At 42.9% G+C, this 19,937-nt stretch overlaps 1 long non-coding RNA gene across 3 annotated transcripts in view; it reads right to left on the bottom strand.

Annotated features, from left to right (window-relative positions):
• Positions 1–757: 757 nt before the first annotated feature.
• Positions 758–19,937, bottom strand: part of LOC123629766 — a 29,404-nt gene continuing 10,224 nt past the window's right edge. For all 3 annotated transcript variants that reach the window (XR_006732222.1, XR_006732224.1, XR_006732223.1), the window contains 3 exons: positions 3,622–3,750; positions 2,790–2,937; positions 758–909 (listed from right to left, as the gene is read on the bottom strand). This is a non-coding gene — a long non-coding RNA (uncharacterized LOC123629766). The remainder of the gene's footprint in view (positions 910–2,789; positions 2,938–3,621; positions 3,751–19,937) is intronic.

Raw genomic sequence — 19,937 nt, 5'->3', positions numbered from 1 at the left:
GCTTCCAAGTAGAATTTCAATTTGTTAATGAATAGGAGGCCGATAAGAAAAGACTTATGAAGGGGAATCCACTAATAAGTAGACAATCTATTACAATCTTTTACATGACTTGAAAATAAAAGAAAAACCTAGAGCAATCACTGAACTCTTAAAATGTAACAACGCATTTGAGAACACTAGGAAAAGCATGCTCAGCTTGCAGGAAAATGTAGAAAGTGACGTTGGTACATTTTTAAAATTTCATTTTAAGCATTAAAGTGTTAACATAGTATCAATGAGAACTAAATAAAACAGAGAAAAAAAATCTTAAAACAAATTATTTTCTGGCCAGGCGTGGTGGCTCATGCCTGTCATCCCAGCACTCTGGGAGGCCGAGGCGGGAGGATCGCTTGAGGTCAGGAGTTCGAGACCAACCTGAGCAAGAGCGAGACTCTGTCTCTACTAAAAATGGAAAGAAATTATATGGACAGCTAAAAATATATATATAGAGAAAAAAATTAGCCGGGCATGGTGGCACACGCCTATAGTCCCAGCTCCTAGGGAGGCTGAGGTAAGAGGATTGCTTGAGCCCAGGAGTTTGAGGTTGCTGTGAGCTAGGCTGATGCCACAGCACTCTAGCCAAGGTGACAGATTGAGACTCTGACTCAAAACACACACACACACACACACACATACACAAACACAAAAAAAACAAATTATTTTCTTCCACTTGAAAAACCTTCCGTGAAATAAATGAGTTCACACAAATTTTCTATAATACTCTTGCAGGAAGGAAAATGTTTATTGTTAGGAGGAGAAAATAGTTGAACAATAAGATTATCGATCCCAGTCTCGAGTCTACATCTACCTCAAGTTGTTGCACGTACCACATGGGTGATCCCACGATGACTGCCACCAACCAGACCACACCTGCAAAAATGTTAAAATCATCAGAATAGCCCACAGTTGAGCAAAATATATCCATGTATAATTCTCTAATCATCAAGACCCCCTATTCTCAGGGCAGCCAGTCACTGCCCCGGAGCAGTGCAATGGTCTCCTCCAAGGTTGTCGCTTCTACTCTTTCACTGCTCTGGAATAGTCTTCCCAGGACAGGATTTAAATGTTTAAAACTCCCTAATAGTGTTCTGTTGCCTGTAGGATGAACCCGCTGAGGTGCTCTGTGATCTCACTCGCCTCTCTCCCGCTTCACACCCGTGCAAGGTCTTCACACCCATTCAAGGTCTTCACACCTGTGCAAGGTCTTCACACCTGTGCAAGGTCTTCACACCCGAGGCCTGTTCTGAGTTCCTGTGTCCCAGAATGCACCGTGCTTTTCACGATTCATGCCTTTACCCTGGATGGGCCATCCTAACCACTGCCTGTCTGTGGACTCATTTTCCAGGATTTCACTCAAAAGCCGCTTTGAAGGCCACCAACATTTCCTACTAAACTGACACTAATTCCTTGCTGTCTCTAGTGCAGGGCCTGTGTTGTCCTCACTTCTTCTCAACTTCCTCTGAACTCCCTGAGGGCAAGGACAATGCCATTTTTATTGTTTTGTTTCCTGAAATAAGATTCCAGGGAAAAGTCCTGGCTGCCATAGGGGCAGATCCATGTTTGTTGAATGGATGGATAACTTTAAACAGGTCAGACACCACCCTCTATCATCCTTCTTAAAATCCAAAGTACATTTATTGTAAGCACAATAACAGAGGTATTATTTTCTTATTTAGAAAACAAACACCTATAACTTCAAAAACCAGGGTGCTCGTGGCAGTAAAAAAGAAAAACAAAAGAAAAAAACCCACGGTGCTCCTTCCAAATTCCCTGTCCCCCACGAGTCTGTCGAGAGGAACTGCTTGGACGATGTGCCCTTAGCAAAGGAAAACCAGATTAACCGCAGAGGAGCATTTCAACCTACGAATCTTAGCAGACCAGAAAGAGGACAGAATCAAGAGCCTCAGCTTTGATTTGGGGGCAGATTCCCCAGCTTAAATTCTGCTGGATCTTTCTATAGTGGGTGGAACCATTGAGAATACTGGGTATTGCTTTGGGTTTCTGGGAGCTGAGACTCACTTAATCCATAAGTTGTGTTTATGGTAAAGAAGGTTTTAAATGACACAATTGTAATTATTGAACAGAGAAATTATTCTGTTTTATAGGTACTAGGTTATAGGACGCTGCTTCGAATTTACCATTTGTCATGAGGTATGTGTCCATCCCGACGTGCTCAGCCAGGTACAGTTACAGAACTGAGACCCAGGAATGTGTAAAGCAAACTCATGGAGTGGGTGGCATCTGTCTGGGTCTGGCATCTCCAGGGCTCAGTACCCATCGTTTCCACACACGCTGTGACCTCCTACTATTGTGTTCTCACCCCCAGGGCCACCTCTGAGCAGGGCCCCTGTTTTCCACTTTTCTAAAAACACATTTTCTGCCCTCTGCCAAAATCTACCCGCCTGTTACCTTAGCCTAAAGCCTTCCTCACTAGGATGGCAATTTGCCAGTCTAACGAATGTTGACATGGATGCCACTAACAGGCTATTCTAGATCAGCTGGCAGCAGCGCTGAGAAGTTTCAGACTTAAACTGAAGAAGTGCATGCAAAGTGATGGATTTTTCAGTGTGCAGTGGGCCTGGCGGAGAGCGAGGGTAGAGGGAGCGGCAAACAGGGAGAGGACTGAAACCCTCAAATGACACCCCAGTGACCTCTAAGTCAAAGGAGAAGCTACTCATCTAGTTTATAAACATGGTTCTCTTTGTTCTGCAATGACATCAGCACCGCCACGGCGCACCCAGCGGCCTCACCCAGCGTCGTGAACGCCCTTCGGTGGGTATATTGCCGCTTCGTCTTAAAAGAATGCACAAGTTTCCACAGCAATGCGGGTCATGGTGAGAATTTCTGCCACGATGGCCGTAGCCTGGACAAATGGCACCATCTTGCAAACGAAGGCACCTGCAGCCAGGAAACAGGAAAAGTCGTATATCAAAAAGAATAAATGTTTTATCTGTCTCTTTGTAATTATCATAGTTAATTCTGAGCCTCCATGCAAGAGTTTCATGACTGTAATTACATCATCGACACAAAATAATTGAAAAAGATTGTATTGGGTTATGTTTTCTTTCTCTAACTGAATTCTAAGTTCCCAAATGCTATGGAATTGTGTATAAGGCAATGAGAGGATAAATCAGTATCCAGCCATTGATAACGTGTAGGAAAAATCCAAGTGACCTTTACTTGGGGAAGACCAAAGTCAGGGTGAACTTGTCTCCCAGGCTCTACAGCAAAGAGTAATCTTTGATTCTTTCTTCCCTTTTGGTTCCTTGTCAAGTTGTGACAAACAGATAATTCTTATCAAAGACTCCCAGATTTCTTCTTTTTTCTTTTGTTCTCCTTTGATTCCCTGCCCAAGACTTTATAGAAGGATTATTAACTGAGTTTACTTTCTCCAGTACCATGGTCTCAAACTGGTGCCCACTGGGCAATATCTGGCCTGCAAACATGCTTGATTCCATTTACATAATGTTTTAAAATATGTTAATACATTGCTAATCTTTTAAAATGTTTACACTGTCTGTCTGGCCCCTTCACCGTGGGAATTTGTGAGCCCTGGTCTGGCACCTCTGCTCCTGAACTCACCTGCTCACGGCCACCAGATTCGTTATTCTCGACCGTCAGACTCAGGAACTCCGGGAATGTGGAGTTGGCAGAGGCTTTCCCAGAGGTCATGTGGTCCCGATCCTCTCTTAAACTTCGCTTCCAAATGCTCTGCGTAAATACAGGTCAAGCACCCGTCATGCACAAATTGAAATCTCACATGCTCCAAAATCCGAAACACTTCTGGCCCCAAACGTTTCAGACCAGGGACACTCAACCGCTGCCACGTTCGCACCTCGGGGCTTTGCGAGGCTTTTCCTTCTCCTTCCAATGCTCCTCCCTAAGAAAACTCCCTCGCATCGTCACTGAAGTCCTTGTTCACACGTCGCTGCGGTGGTTAATTCCAAGTGCTACGCTGACCGGCTCGAGGGAGACCTAGACAGCCGGGGTGCGTGTTGCTGGAAGAGACTAGTGTGTGAACCCCCGACTGAGTGGAGACCCCCCTTCCCCACTGCAGGTGGCAGCACCCCCCCACTGAGGGCTGGGACAGACCGGAAGGTAGAGGAAGGGCAAACCTGCTCTCTGCCTGCCCTTGGCCGTCAGCGCCCCCAGTGCCGTCACTGTCCCCCGGTGCCGTCACTGTCCCCCGTGCCGTCACTGTCCCCTGGTGCTGTCACTGCCCCCGGTGCCGTCACTGTCCCCCGGTGCTCGGCCTTCACACGCAGACTGAGACTCAGACCGCTGCCCCTTGGCTCCCAGGACTTCATGTCTGGGCTGGGTCTTCACCCCGGGCCTCCTGTGGCCTCCAGCTTGCAGACAGCAGGTCAGGGACTGTCTCAGCCTCCATAACCATGGGAGCCGATCCCTCCTAGTAAATCTGTTTTTACACATCTCTGTACATCCTGTTGGTTCTATTTCTCCAGAGAACCCTCACTAATATAGTCTCCTTCTCAGTGAGGCCAACTTACTCCAACACCGTATTTGCAGTTGCATTCCACTTCATTCCCTTCCATCTCCTCTCATTCCTCATCTCTTGTTCTACTCTTAGACCATAATTTTTCCCCCTTTTAACACAGATACACACATCTTATACATAATGCATATATTTTACTGATTTATTTTATTATTTATTGAAAGTCTCCCTACCCCTACTAATTAATAACCCCAGAGCGAAGATTTTTGCCCACTTTTACCACTGATGTCCTCCCAGCATTCAGAATGGCACACAGTAAGAACTCAATAAATGTTCACTGAATTGAAGAGAACCAGTGATTAGCAGGCTCTTAATCCCCAAAGGCGTGCCGTTCAGTTTGGGAAAGGCTCTACTTGGAGACAGTGCTTTTCAACTTCACCCACTTCTAGTTTTGCTTTCAAAGTCTCAGAACCAACCAACTATCTTTTCCAAACAGCGGTTCCTCAAATATTTGAAAGAAGCTCTCGTGTCAGTGTCACTACTAAGCCTTTTCTTTTCTAACTGTCCCGGCTGCTCCTCACTCGATATGCTTTCCAGACCTTTCAGAAAGATCCACAGAGAAAGGCAGCCACGATGGCCTGGGGACCACGTGGGAGGGGAACCACACGGGCAGGACGTGGCCCAGTCAACACAGAAACGGGGGCCTGTACTGCCTCCCCAGGTCTGAGCACTCCCTTCTGTGACTGCGCCTGAAGGTGACATCAATCTTTCATGCTAGAAATTTCCAACGGTTGGCTTTTGTTAGACCTGAAATCAACTTGAGATGACCTGCATCAATTTCATACAAGTTTTTGTTAGCCCGAGGTTCTCCTCCCTCCTATCCTATGACTAAGGGAAAAATATATTTAGGTATCACCCTTTCCAATCCTTTTGGGGAGCCGCAAATGGCAGCCCAAGAGTCGATCCCAACCACTCTCACTACTTGCTACAATTTCCCAAATCCCAGCCCTGTTCAAAGTTAAGGCCTTTTTATGTTTAGAAAGACAGTTTAGATGCCCAGCGCAGGACTTTACTTTCAATGCTAACACATTTCACTGTGTTTAATACTTACCATTCTGTGAATGAATTAGCTTAATTACTCAAATCCTGCTTTGGATGTGATACTTGAATAAATGAATATGTGAATAAATTATTAATCTGGGTATCTGTCTTAAATTGTTTTTCTTTTCTTGCAAATTTGACCCAAATTTTTTTCTATTCTTTCAACCAAATTGTTTATAAAAGTGTTAAACAGTTCAAGGTTACAGGAATACCAGAAGAAACTTTTCATGAAATGAACATGGATCCATATGGTATCAATATATTTTAGATATCACTATGCAAACAAAAAAGAACTTTTGTTGCCATGCTCCTATAGTGTTATCTCATTATAGTGTCATCCACCCTAAATATGTTCCCTTTGCCTCTCGTAACAGCATGGGACACCTGTCAATTGATTTTGATATCAGGATACATTCTGATCCTGACTTATCTGATCTGTTGTTAGCCACTTGGAGCCTCCATTTCATCATTTGTTAAAAGGGATTAATAATACCTTCTTGTCATGGGACCATGGTATTTCATAAAGTGACATAAATACCGAGTATTAATATGTGATGTACTCTTTCATAAATGGCAGCTCTTTTATCATTGGGAAGCCCAATTAAAATAATTGTGGCAAATTTGGTACCCTTGGGGATGCTATGTTCTTTGTGGCTAAACAGACTATTAAAGGACAACTAATTTGATAACCTTATTTTCCAAATAAAGATATTGTAGTTCAAAGAAGTCAAGTGATGTGCTCATGTCCACACAGCTGCTTACTGACAGGATGAGGCCGCGAAGGCGGAATCGGTCTTGTGAGTCCAGTTCTTTCCGTGACATCACCCTCTCTCATCTTAACATGCTGTGCACACCCTTGCCTGCATGCTCGTAAATCATCTGTTCAATAACCCACTTGAGAATTTTTTTTTTTTTTTGAGACAGAATCTCGCTCTGTTGCCCGGGCTAGAGTGCTGTGGCGTTAGCCCAGCTCACAGCAACCTCCAACTCCTGGGCTCAAGCGATCCTCCTGCCTCAGCCTCTCGAGTAGCTGGGACTACAGGCATGCACCACCATTTCCAGCTAATTTTTCTACATATATTTTAGTTGTCCATATAATTTGTTTCTATTTTTAGTAGAGAGGGGTCTCGCTCTTGCTTAGGCTGGTCTCGAACTCCTGACCTCGAGCGATCCTCCCACCTCGGCCTCCCAGAGTGCTGGGATTACAGGCGTGAGCCACCACGCCCAGCCTAAGTATTTTTTAAAAGTCCCATAATACTGTTGATTTTACATCAATTTCATCATGTGTAATTTCCTCAGGAACTTTGGAATTTCTGAAATGTCATAGAAAAGTGAAAATTATTATAATAACAAATGTAAGTGATGTTTTCTAACCACAAATTGAAAAATAAAATAGAACTGAAGAAGTTTCAGGTTAAGCCCACTGCTCTGAACTGGCCCAGAAAATTAAGGCTTTTTCACTAAATAAAAGTTCAACAACTTCCTGGCCAGGTGCAGTAGCTCATGCCTGTAATCCTACCACTTTGGGAGGCAGAGGCAGAAGAATCACTTGAAGCCAGGAGTTCAAGACCAGCCTGAGCAAAATAGCAACACCCCATCCCCACAAAAAATTTAAAAATTAGCCAGGCTTAGTGGTGCACACCTGTAGTCTCAGCTACTCAGAAGGCTGAGACAGTAGGATTGCTTGAGCCCAGGAGTTTGAGCAGTGAGCTATGATCACACCACTGCACTCTAGCCCAGGTAACAGAGTAAGATTCTGTCTCAAAAAAAAAAAAAAAAAAAAAAGAAAGAAAGAAAAAGAATGAAAAAAAGAATTCAACAACTTCCTTTAACCCACTTCACAATTTTTCAGCTCTCAATCTCGAAAAACTCACCTAAACATTTCATTCTATGTACAGTGTGTGCTTTCTTTCCCTCCCTCCTTCCCTTTTTTCCAGTAAAATCCTTTTTTAAAAATTCATCTAAAGTTATATGCAAAACTCTTATTTATGGAAAAGAGAGGACAGAACTGTCCTGCTGCTGCTGGAGCATCAGCTACCCCAGCACTCACCCACACTGGTCATCACGGCTCCGGGTAAAACAGACTGAAAACCTCTGTATGAGCTCATTAAATATGAAATGTCCAATTCCGAATCAAAAGTTCAGTTAATTATATCTCAAGTATTTTTGAGAGACTTGCATTTTTCAAGTATTCTGACTCACTGCTATTTTTAAAATGCAATGTATATGTGGTAGGCACTGTGCCATATAAAAACTTTACATCCATTATTTCTTTTAATCTTCCTAACAGCCTGAGTCTTGGAGCTGTCAGCATTTACACTAATTCAGTGGTTCTCAACCTTAGCTGCAAATTATAATCTTTTCTAACTTGGGGAACTTCTGAAAACTGAATACCAGTTATCACAATCAGACCAATTAAATCAGAATCTCTAGGGGTGGAAACCAGGCACCTGTGTTTTTAAAACCTCCCCAGGAACTCTCAGAAGAGCTGCTGAGAAAGTTAATTTTCTATATTTTCTTACCTGAGTACTCTTCAAATGTAGTACTATAAATGCACTTGGATGTGTACTTCTCCTGATGATGCTACCATTACTTAGAATATTTCTGGAACTCCTTTTTTGAAATTGCTTTTAGTCAACTTGCCAGCCACCACTAGGAAATTCTTTCACTGTGCACAGCAGGATTTCAGGGAGACTCACGGAGGTCTGTGCACACCTGGGCAGACCGTCCCTCCCCTTGGCTGCGCCTGTACCCACGGCGGGAAGAAAGTGGGCAGAGCCCTGTGGGTTCCCAGCAAGGCCACTACTCCATGCCTCCCCCAACATTCCCCACTCACCTTATTCATGCTTAGAGTCACAAAGGAGGCTAGAATTAGAACTGGTTTTCTACCCTCTTTCCATCTCATTTCCCACCATTCCCCACATAGAAACTGTATACTCTAGAAATGCCTTGCACGGTATTCTTGGACTACAACCAGCCTTCTTTTGTTCCTCCAAACTTCGGGCTGATCCCAGTTTCTAGAACACACGCTCTGCTGCGAACAGGCTAAAGTTTTCTTTGTGACCCAGCTAGAATATCATCTCCTCGGGGAAGGCTTCCTGACTCTTCCGTGCTCCTCCAGCAGAATAGATCCTCTTTTACCAAATTCTACTTTTGCTCATTTGGGGTATCTCCTATTCTCTGAGGCCCAGAGGGCATAAATAACTTCATTTTTCTATTCCCAAGGTAGAATGCTTTGCCATATTGGGGATCCTCAATACCTTTGTAAAATAACAAATTCTGAACTGATTTTCGGCTCAGATCACATTCTCTTGAACTCCCTTTTGTCAATTTATGGAGAGTTTTATGATTATTATCCTATCCTACAGTGTACCAGTTAATTCTCTTTCCATATCCATCTCCAGCCTCACTGCAGGCTCCCTCCTCTCCTCTGAACTTCCGTTTTGGTGTAGTTTACTTGATATCTAAAAACATTATTTATTCTATAAATCTGGTCCCACATAAACATAGGCCACCTCCAATTAAACAGCCTTAATAGAATGAATACCTTACACTTTTGTGACATGACCAAGTTTTTTCAAAGCACTTTTACTAACAGGCTTTATTCTCACACTAACCCTACAAAATGCATGAACAGCATATTACTTTAATTAGGTATTTAGAAGCTGGAGTGACATATTCTCCATGAAGTAGAAAGCAAGGAAACGAGAAAACTTGAGAAAAACCTCGGCAGTGAACGACTAAGCCCTCAGCAGGGGAGATGCACCATGTGGCCTTCCCTGGGCATCATTCCCAGGACGGCTGGGGCTAAATCTCTGCCTCATTCCACTTTCAAATTTCTCTAATCCCTAATGTTTTACTGCAAAAGTGAGACCCAGACATGCTGAATTAACATGTAGTAGAGCCAAAACAGTCATTCAGGTCTTTGATTCCCAGTATAAGCTCCCACTTGGCTTAGTTATGTTCGCCTCTTCAAATGGAACTATACACACCCAGCAGTGCAAACATACTTCATAAATCTGCTTTCACAAACATTTAGAAATGAAAACATTTCTGTCTTTTCTTCAAAAACAATTCTGAATAACGATCAAAACCTTTCCCATTAATTTTACGGAGTTAGTTGCACAGGGCAATTTTACCCAGATGCAATTATTCTACCAGAGTACATAAGAAAGTCTCTAACCCATAAGTCAATTTACGGCTTTCCACATGATGCGTCATTTTCTAGTCAATGCTCTGTACTCGATGTTTAATGCTTTTTTGGAAATATTTACACTATGGATGAGATGGGACTCAAAGATTTCAGCATCCTGACCTACTAACATTAGACTCAGTGCAAGTTAATGAAAGAAAAGGAATGCTAGGGAAGTAACCTGAAGATCTCAAATTGGTGGTGGTAGGATGAAAGAAACACCCTCCATGAGTTTAAAAGGAACTGGCAATGGGGTGGAAATGGCAGGGCTTGGAGGCATAATGATCCATTTCTCTCACATTTCCAACCATTTTCCAGGAATTCTGATGTGACCACAAGAATGTACCCAACTGTGAAAATGGGGACACAACCAGGACCTTCTTCCCAAGGTGCACGTAAGCCTTAGTGGCGAGAATGCAATGCACCTCTGGCTGTGGGATCACAACAGGACACTCTCCAGCTGTGTCTCTTTGGGGGGACTGATCTTTCGGGAAATGTGGGGTCTACTTTTTTCCTCAGCCTCCACATACTGCTCCTAACTCAGTGGCTCCAAATGGCTCCTCTGTAATGTCTGCTCCCTTCTAGGGACGGAGAATATCACCTCTCCTTTATCAACCAAGAGGGCATATGTTTTCTGTGTTCCTTCTTCCTGAATGGCTTTGTTAATACAATGTTTAAAAAGAACTAGTCCAATTTTCTAGAGCCATAGAAAATCTATTTTTAAAATATGACATATGCTCTTTAAACATTAATTCTCTTAAAATTAGCATTTAAAATGGAAATTTCTATGCATGATTTTGTTAGGTAGTGACAGAAAAATAGAAAATTTTTCTTGTCTAATTGGACGCTGTTATTTTCTTAGGAATACAAATTACCATATAAATATATTATTTCATTTCTTATAAAGTAAGGTTTACTATTTTAATAAATGTTCACAACATTAGGAAAAAAAACAAGAACTAGTCCAAGATGTTTTCTTCGGAAAATGCATCACATTTGTTTCAGAAAGTTTTTAAGCCTACACATGAACAGATGCACGTAGGTACAAGGACCTGCCTGGAAGCCAGGCAAGTAACGGAAGTGACCTGGAGGTTGGGGAAATGAAGGGATGAGATTTTTAACTTTATTTTGATTATTGGAAATATTTCAGTCTTACTTTTATTAAGAAAGATGGGGAAAAAAGTAGAGGGGAGTTCAACTTCCCACCTCACCGACCCGGGGCCTTTCCAATCTATGACTTTAAGCGACAGGTAGGAAACACCTGCGGGAGCGGGTGGCGGGGGAGAGGTGGGGATCCCAGGAGGGATGGGTGGGGACCCCGGGAGGGATGGGTGGGGACCCCGGAAGGGAGAGGCGGGGACCCCCGGGAGACAGAGGCGGGGAAGGGGCAGCGCGGCCTCGCTCACCCCCGCCCGCCGTCGGAGAGGTCGTGCGGCGCCGCGGCGGGGACGCAGGAGCAGGTGGGGAGCAGGTCGCGCAGCGCCAGGGGGCAGATGAAGACGCCGGTGCCGGCGCCACGCAGACCTCCAGCGCGTGCCCGCAGCGCCGGGGCGGCTCCCGCGTCAGGCTGTGCGCGTGGCCGGCCCAGCGCCCCTCCCCGTCCCCGTCCCCGCCGCCCCCGCGCCGCCCCCCGCGCCCAGCCCAGCCCGCCCCGCCCCCACGGGCGCCTCTCGAGCGCGCAGGTCAGTTCGGGTTTTGGGGTTTCCACAGTTCCACGGTTTCGCCTCTTGGGAAATAACGTGGGCCGCAGCCACCACAGCAAACAGGATTTATTTTAAATTATTTTCTCCATTAAAAACTAATTATAGGCCGGGCGCGAGGCAGGTGGATCCTTTGAGCTCAGGAGTTCGAGACTAGCCGGGACAATAGAGCAAGGCCCCATCTGCACACGCACATAAAAATTATTTGGCGGTGGTGGCTCATGCCTGGAGTCCCGGCTACTTGGGAGGCTGAGGATCGCTCCAGCCTGGAAGTTCAAGGTGGCAGTGGTCTGTGTTCGTGCCACTGCACTCCCACCTGGGGGACAGAGACCCTGTCCAAAACAATAACAACAACAAAAAGAGCTATCTCTTGGGGTGGCATATTCTAGTCTTCCACGCGGTCTTCCAAAGTGACTGTACCATTATGCATTCTACCAGCAATGAGTGAGAATTCCTGCCTTTCCTCCAGCAATGGTTTGTCCTTTTTTAAGAGTTTAGTAATTCTAGCAGGCGTGCTGTGATATCTCATTGCTGCTGTAATCTGCTATTCCCCAACGATATAGGATGCTGAGCATCTTTTTGTATGATTATTTGCCATCTATGTATCTTCTTTGGTGAGGTGTGTGTTGAGATCTGTACCCCTTTTTAATTGGGGTGTTTGTCTTCTTATTGTTGAGTTTCAAGACTTCTTTTTATATGTAGAATGTGAATTGTTCCTCCGGTGTGTATTTTGCACATATTTCTTATCATTTTTTGGCTTGTCTTTTTATTCTCTCAACTTGATCTTTCACAGAGTATAAATATTGAATGTTATAACAGCCATGGTATTATTTTTTCTGTTGTGGATCAGATTTTTTTCTTGTGTGTTAAAACTCATCACCAAACCCAAGGCCACATAAATTTTCTTCTTTGATTTTTCCCAGAATCTTTAAAGTTTTGCATTGTAGTTTAAGTCTGAGGATGATTTTGAATGAATTTTGATGTAAGTTGTAAAGTTTATATCTACACTGATTTCATTCCATATGTTTTCCCCTTAATTGTTCCCTCCACCCCCGTTTTTCTGAAAGACACAGGACAGTGAACCCATCTGAGTTTGAATTTCCAAATCCTGGTTCTGAATGTGCTGAACTTGGAATTTATCTGGTTGGTTTAAAACTCTTCAGGTTTTAAATAATTCAAAACTGTTATGAGAGCCATTTGTCCTTCAACCTTGGTATTTAAAAACAAAAAAAATGTATGTTTTACTTCCCTCTGTGCAAAAAATAAAATGCTCCAAACCTGGCAAATCCAAAAGAGAGTTGATCTTAGGTTAAGTGTATATTAGTGAAAGGTATTAATAGAAGTGTGTGTTCATAGCTGTGTACTTTTCAAGGTATAAGAAGCATGCTCCTATTTAAACATAAATACTGAAATATAAACTTTCAGATTTTTCTCTAGGATTCTAGGCTCACAAATCCTTTTTCACTTTTTGTTTATGAACATTCTGACCAAATGCTGAATCAGGTATGTGGGAATCATTAGAGACCTACTGTTCATTTCAGTCTTTTTTAGATCTAGTGGCCAAGCCATATCCACCTTGTTTGGGATCTATAACAGCAATAGAAAAATGCATGAAAACTTCCATTGATTTAGTTCCAGAGTTTCCACTACACTTACTGGTTCCTATCCTACACAGACTCCTTTATTGACAGTCACCTGACATCCTATGAGATATTGCCACTTTCCTCTTCAAAGTTCTCTACATCCAGTGCTGCATCACTCTGAACCAGCCACCCTTTGTTCGCCACCTGAACCCAACAATTACTTGCCACCATTTTGGGAACTATTCACAGTAATGTAAACCTTACAGACAAAACAACCATGATTTTAATGAGGTTTTATGTGGTAAATACTTTCAAAAAAACAAAAAGTTATGAAGCTGAGTATGCTATCAGAAACTTAGGCCTTGAAATACAAGCTTCTCACAGAAATAAAATAATTCCAGGTGGTTACATTAACTGCCATCATCCTGATATATCAATTGCCAAAAGATAAAGAAAGACATATTTTTTTATTATGGTAGGTATGATTTTACGTTAGTTCACAACTATGAAGTGCTCTAGAAACAAAAAGGTGTCCTATTATAAGATGGTGAATTAAAAGCCCTAATTTTTCTATAGGCCGTGCTCTCTGGACAAGCAGCTGATTAGCAACATCACAGAAATGGTAGAGATCATTGATTTACATCCAGAAACCTGACTTTCTTTGGCCTTGGCCAAAAGGAGGCACTAAGAAAGAGAGAGGCAACCTCTAATAATTGGAAACTCCCCTAGCACTGTTAGGATATGGTGTTGCTAGGGGTAGACCAGGTATTCATAGCAACCTGATAATATTTTTCTGCTGAATGTCAACTATTTCACTGAGCACCAGCTTCAGAAGAGGCCGCACAATGATTGTGGTGGATCAAGACAGAAAGAAGAACACTCTACAATCATGTCTGTATGAACTAAATAAAAAGCCCCCCAGCTGTGATGGAATGGACGCCCTCTTGGCCAAGGGGACTGCAGAGAAAACCTAAGGCTCAGATACTGGCTGTGAAAAGGTAGGTCAGACCTGCATCATGATGCACCTCTATCTTTTTGGAGACATTATACTATATAACAATGAGATGCCAAATCATTAACAGACCTAAGGCTATAGAATGTAAAACTTAAAGCAAACCTATAGGCCTTCAATTTACATAAGAGATCGCTTGAGTTTCAGTAAACATCCAACGGCTTGTCTCTGATGAACAGATTTCTTAAGTTAAAAAATTCCAAGCCTTAAGACAGCTTTATGCATTAAGGAGTTACAAGTCAAAGAACCTTTAAATACACCTATAACATATAAGAACACTCTTTAAGATGTCCTGCCATTTCAGGCAAAATAAATACACGCCCTCCACTTATTGAGTTAGGGACTTATTTGAAATTCCTATCTGCATGAACGTATACAACCAAACTGTACCACAGTAGTCTGGGCACATATTCTCAGGACTTTCTAAGGCCATGTTGTCCAGGTGAGTCACACATCTTCAGATCAGAATAAACCCCTGTAATTATTTTAAACAGTTTGGGTTCTTTTGACAAGATGGTGCTCACACCTGGGGCTCAGAGAAGACTCAGGATTCCATGAAGGCCCAACATCAACTCCAGGTAACAGCATGACACCCTTGAGCCACTTGAGGATGAGCTTTCCCTCGGGCAGAACTGGTAAGTCCTCCTGAGTCCCCAGAGCTCACAGTCTTTATTGATGATCCTGGTTTATTCTCAGCTATCAATTCTTTTTGTAGGAAATTGTTTCGAGGATCCTAATTTTGACTCTGAGGTCCACTCTAAAGGGTCTTCTCCATTCATTGCCTCTTCCTCCCCAAATGTCTTTGAATTGGCTTTTCTGGGCATTTGTGAAATGAAAGATATAACTGAAATGTCCTGTTTGCAGATAAATGAGAGATTGAGTTCCCCAGCTCTGAAGAGAGAGGGCATTTATCTGTGTCAGCTGAGGGTATTCCTGGGTGACTAGGGGTGCAGATAGGAGTGCCTGGGGTGACTCTCTGTGGGGTGAGGTGGCCCTATAGGGAATCCCCAACAAAATTAATTAAAAGAAAGCTTGTACAGGAAACGCATACAGGAGCTGATCACTGGGTACTTTGAGCCCTCTCAGAGGTGTTAGACCCCTGGGGAGAGTACCTGAGACACAAGTGAGAGGTGAGAAATGACTGAGTGGTGATACCTTGTGGAGTCGTGCCCACAATCAGCACACTGTGATCCGCCACACTTACCCCTAGACTACAGTTTGATTTCTTCTTCTAAAGAAAAACAGGTAACCAATCCTGCAAACCTGAGGAAAGACAAGGAGAATGATGCCATTTGGGCACTATGGTTGGTTTAGGGCAGCTCTACTCACAAGTATGCGTGTAAATGGAAAGATTGAAAGGCATGCCAGGTATGCTAGGACTGCAGGTGGTTATGGCCAATGCTTGAGCACACGTTTTAATTGAAGGGCAAATCGTATCCACGAAAATTCAGAGCTCAAGTGGTCAGCCTGCCACTATGTATTTAAAATGTCCAGTCTCTCAAGCTCTCTGTCTCTCTGTTTTCTATATGCCATCCCTCAACCTGGTAACTTTTCCTTCTGCTGTTGAGATAGACTCAAAATTTATGCTCCTCATAATTCAAGGCTGCTTGGACATCTTACAAGCTAAAATACAAAGATTGAACACTCATTACTCAGCTATAAGAAATAACGGTGATATAGAATCTCTTTTGTTCTCCTGGAAAGAGTTGGAATCCATTCTACTAAGTAAAGTATCCCAAGAATGGAAAAATAAGCACCACATGTACTCACCAGCAAATTGGTTTCCCTGATCATCACCTAAGTGCACATTTGGAAATAACATCAATTGGGTGTTGGAAAGATGTGGGGGGTGGGGTGAGGAGATGGGTTTATACCTACATAATGAGTGCAATGCACACTGTCTGGGGAATGGACACACTTGAAGCTCTGACTCAGGGGGGTTGGGGGGCATGGGCAATATACATAATCTAAACTTTCATACCCCCATAATAAGCTCAAATTAAAAAAAAAGAAAAAAAAGAAAGAAAAAAAAAGGATAGAAGTGGTTTTTTAAAATCAGACTGCCACCAGGAACACTCATACACTGCTGGTGGGACTGCAGACTAGTACAACCTCTGTGGAAAGTAATATGGAGATACCTTAAAGCTACAAGTAGAACTACCATTGGATCCAGCAATCCCATTACTGGGCATCGACCCAAAAGAACAGAAGACATTCTATTAAAAAAGACATCTGCACTAGAATGTTTATAGCAGCACAATTCACAATTGCAAAGGTGTGGAAACAACCCAAGTGCCCATCAATACAGGAGTGGATTAATAAAATGTGGTATATGTACACCATGGAGTTCTACTCAGCCACAAAAACCAATGGTGAGGTGGCACCTCTGGCATTATCCCTGATAGAGCTGGAACCCATTCTACTAAGTGAAGTATCACAGAAATGGAAAAACAAGCACCACATGTGCTCACCATCAAATTGGCATTAATTGACTTAACTGACCAACACTTAAGAGCACATATAGTAGTAACATCCCTCAGGGGTCAGGCAGAGGGGAAGGGGGAGGAGGGGATGGGTATATTCACACCTTATGGGTGCTGTGCACACCGTCTGGGGGATGGACACGCTTGCAGCTCTGACTCTGGTGGGGCAAGGGCAATATACGTAACGTAAACATTTGTATCCCTGTAATATGCTGAAATAAAAAATTAAAAAAAAAAAGTTGAGCATGTGTTTGTCGTATGCCCTTAGGCATTCTACTACTGGGTATTTACTGAAGAGAAATGAAAGTATATTCCTACATAAAGACTCGTGCACTACTCTTCATAGCAATTTTATCCATAACTTCCCCAAACTTGAAACAACTCAAATGAATGCCCATGAACAGGTTACTTAGTCCGTTTGTTCTGCTATAACAGAATACCATAGACTGGTGACTTATAAAGAACAGAAATTAATTTCTCACAGTTGTGGGACTAGGAAGTCCAAGAACAAGGTATTAGCATCTCAGGTGGGCCTTCTTGCTGCATCTTCACATGGCAGAAGGTGGGAGGGCAAGCAAGCTGAACACTGCACACTGCATGATGCCTCTTTTAAAAAGGGCCTGATCCCGTTCACGACAGGGCAGCCCTCCTTGCCTAATCACCTCAAAAAGGCATCACCTCTAAATACTATCACAAAGGCAACATTTGAATTTTGGAGGGAACACATTGAAAACATAGCCACAGATGAGTATATCCATATAATGGAATACTACTCAGGAATAGAAGGAATGAACTCTTTTTAGATGTAACAATAAAAATGAGTCCCCAAATAATTATGTTGAATAAAAGAAGCCAGACAAAAAAGTGTAAGTACTGAATGGTTCCATTTTATATGAAATTCTAGAACATGCAAAATAATCTATAGATAAGCAGCTGGCCGGGTATGGGGGAGCCTGGGGAAGTGGGAAGGAAAGGAAAAGAAGAGTGTCCTCAGAAATTATAGATGTGTTTAGTACCTTGACAGCGGTAATGGTTTCATGGGTCTACATACACCAAAACTTACCACATTGTGCCCTCTAAATGTATGCTGTTTAGTCTATGCCAAGTCAACCTTAAAGTAATCTCCATAAAAACTTAGCACAGATGTTATTCAGGTAGTTTTGGCAATGTAATCATGGTACAACATTCCTATTAATAAGTTACAAGACAAAAATCCTGAGGCACTGTACACCAAATGGAAAAGAGAGATTTTATATAGAATTTGCACAGTATATAATTTTATATAACTTCATTTTTTTAGTTTCTAATCTCATTTATGTATGTCTTTTTCATCCTTTTTCTTCTGTATGTTGGTATAAATAGAAATCATTGAAGATTCCAGTGCCTTCTATGCTACTTCTCTAACTCAACCCCCTACACATGGGGCCTACTGTCGATAGTCTTTGCCCATCTCAATGAAAGCATAAATTGCAGAGATAATATTGAGATTCACTTAGTTTATTAATATTTTTAATAGAAATTTAATTATCTCAGGTGCAAGCCAACAGGTAAGTGAACTGGATCACAGATTCAGTAAAAAGGAAAGCACTTTTTGAATGTTTATCCTGATATCTGTGTGCATTCATGCATGCAGGTGCTCAGAAATTATAAATGACTGTCTACTGTGTGTCAGACACAATCCAAGGTGCTAGAACATAAAAACGACTAAGGTACTGTTGGTGCCGGAATGCGGACTTGTCAAAAGGTGCCTGCAATGCATGATGATGAGAGCTGTCAAAGGAAGACAGGCCGGAAAACCAAGATGGTCCAGCAGAGCCAGTGACTCAGCCGGCACAGGGGAGGAGGATGGAGACCCTGCAGAAGGACTAGACCCTCCCTAGGGAGACCAGATATGGACACAAAGTCCCCTGGAGGAAGGGGCAATGAAAATCCTGGTGGAAGTAAGCCAGTGGTTGTAGTTTAGGGTCAGGGTAGAAGTAGTGGGTGAAGTGGAGCCTTTGAAGTAGTGAGTGTGTGTGTGTGGTGTGTGTGAGTATATGGGAGGTGTTCATGGTGTGTATGTAGGATGTATGTGAGTGTGGGGGGTTTGTGTTGTCTGCAGCGTGTGTGGGAGAGTGTGTGGTATACATGTTTGTGTGTATGTATGTGTGGTGTGAGGAAAAGGATGAATAGTGTTGCCCAGGAGAGTAAGCACATTTGGGAAGAGACCTTTAGAAAGGTCACTGGGGGGTGGGCAGGATGGGAGATGGGTGGGAGATGAGGTGGAGACGGAGACCACGAAGACAATAGCACATGGCAAAGACACCGAGGGGTGGTTGAAGAAGAGAGGACAGGAGCAAATCCAAGGGACGGACCTCAACCTAACCTTTCAGAATCACACAGCAATGGTCTCTCCAAGGACCCACCTTGAGGTTTCCACACACATTCACACCGAGATGGCATCCCCAGTGACAGATGTACACTCAACATGGAGACTAGCACCCACTTAATGATCATAAATGCTGCACCATCTATGCTGCCAGCCAGAAACTGTGTGTCCTGGAAGACTTCAGACAGTCAGATCATAAACAGCATGTTTCAAGGGCACACTGTCCTGACAGAGACATCTGCATAATGACCTGGGGAGTCCTTTTCAGCTAATGGAAAAGTACATAACATTGACAGAAGTTAAAAATTAAAATTGTTGGCTGGGTGCGATGGCTCACGCCTGCAATCCTAGCACTCTGGGGGGCCAAGGCGGGTGGATTGCTCGAGGTCAGGAGTTCGAGACCAGCCTGAGCAAGAGCGAGACCCCGTCTCTACTAAAAATAGAAATAAATTATCTGGCCAACTAAAAATATATATAGAAAAAATTAGCCGGGCATGGTGGCGTATGCCTGTAGTCCTAGCTACTTGGGAGGCTGAGGCAGGAGGATCGCTTAAGCCCAGGAGTCTGAGGTTGGTGTGAGCTAGGCTGACGCCATGGCACTCACTCTAGCCTGGGCAACAGAGTGAGGCTCTGTCTCAAAAAAAAAAAAAAAAAAAAAAAAAATTAAATTGTTAACAGCAAGTTGATCCAAAAAGCTAAAATCTCAAGGACTTATTATTTACAGATATGATACTGCAGAAAGTCAAAACCTATCAATGTACTGTAAGAGTTGCCCATTCTGTACCATGGGCTTCTATTTAATGATCTTACTTTGTAACACTGCTCTACTCTAATAGTACCTTATTAGTGAGACTATTTTGGATAATGAAAATACCCTGTACAAATACTTTTCCCTAAAACAGTGCTTATCTTGTGATTCTACCCAAGGTCATGAACCAGAGTCACATTTATTCTTTTATACCTGATGTCAACAAGAGCAAGAGTAATGGCTAAAATTCAATGAGCA

The sequence above is a fragment of the Lemur catta genome, unplaced genomic scaffold (assembly GCF_020740605.2).
Source record: "Lemur catta isolate mLemCat1 unplaced genomic scaffold, mLemCat1.pri scaffold_41_ctg1, whole genome shotgun sequence".
Classification (NCBI taxonomy): Eukaryota; Metazoa; Chordata; class Mammalia; order Primates; family Lemuridae; genus Lemur; species Lemur catta.
The sequence above is the reverse complement of the archived record's forward strand: the minus strand, read 5'-3'. Positions and strand labels throughout refer to the sequence as shown.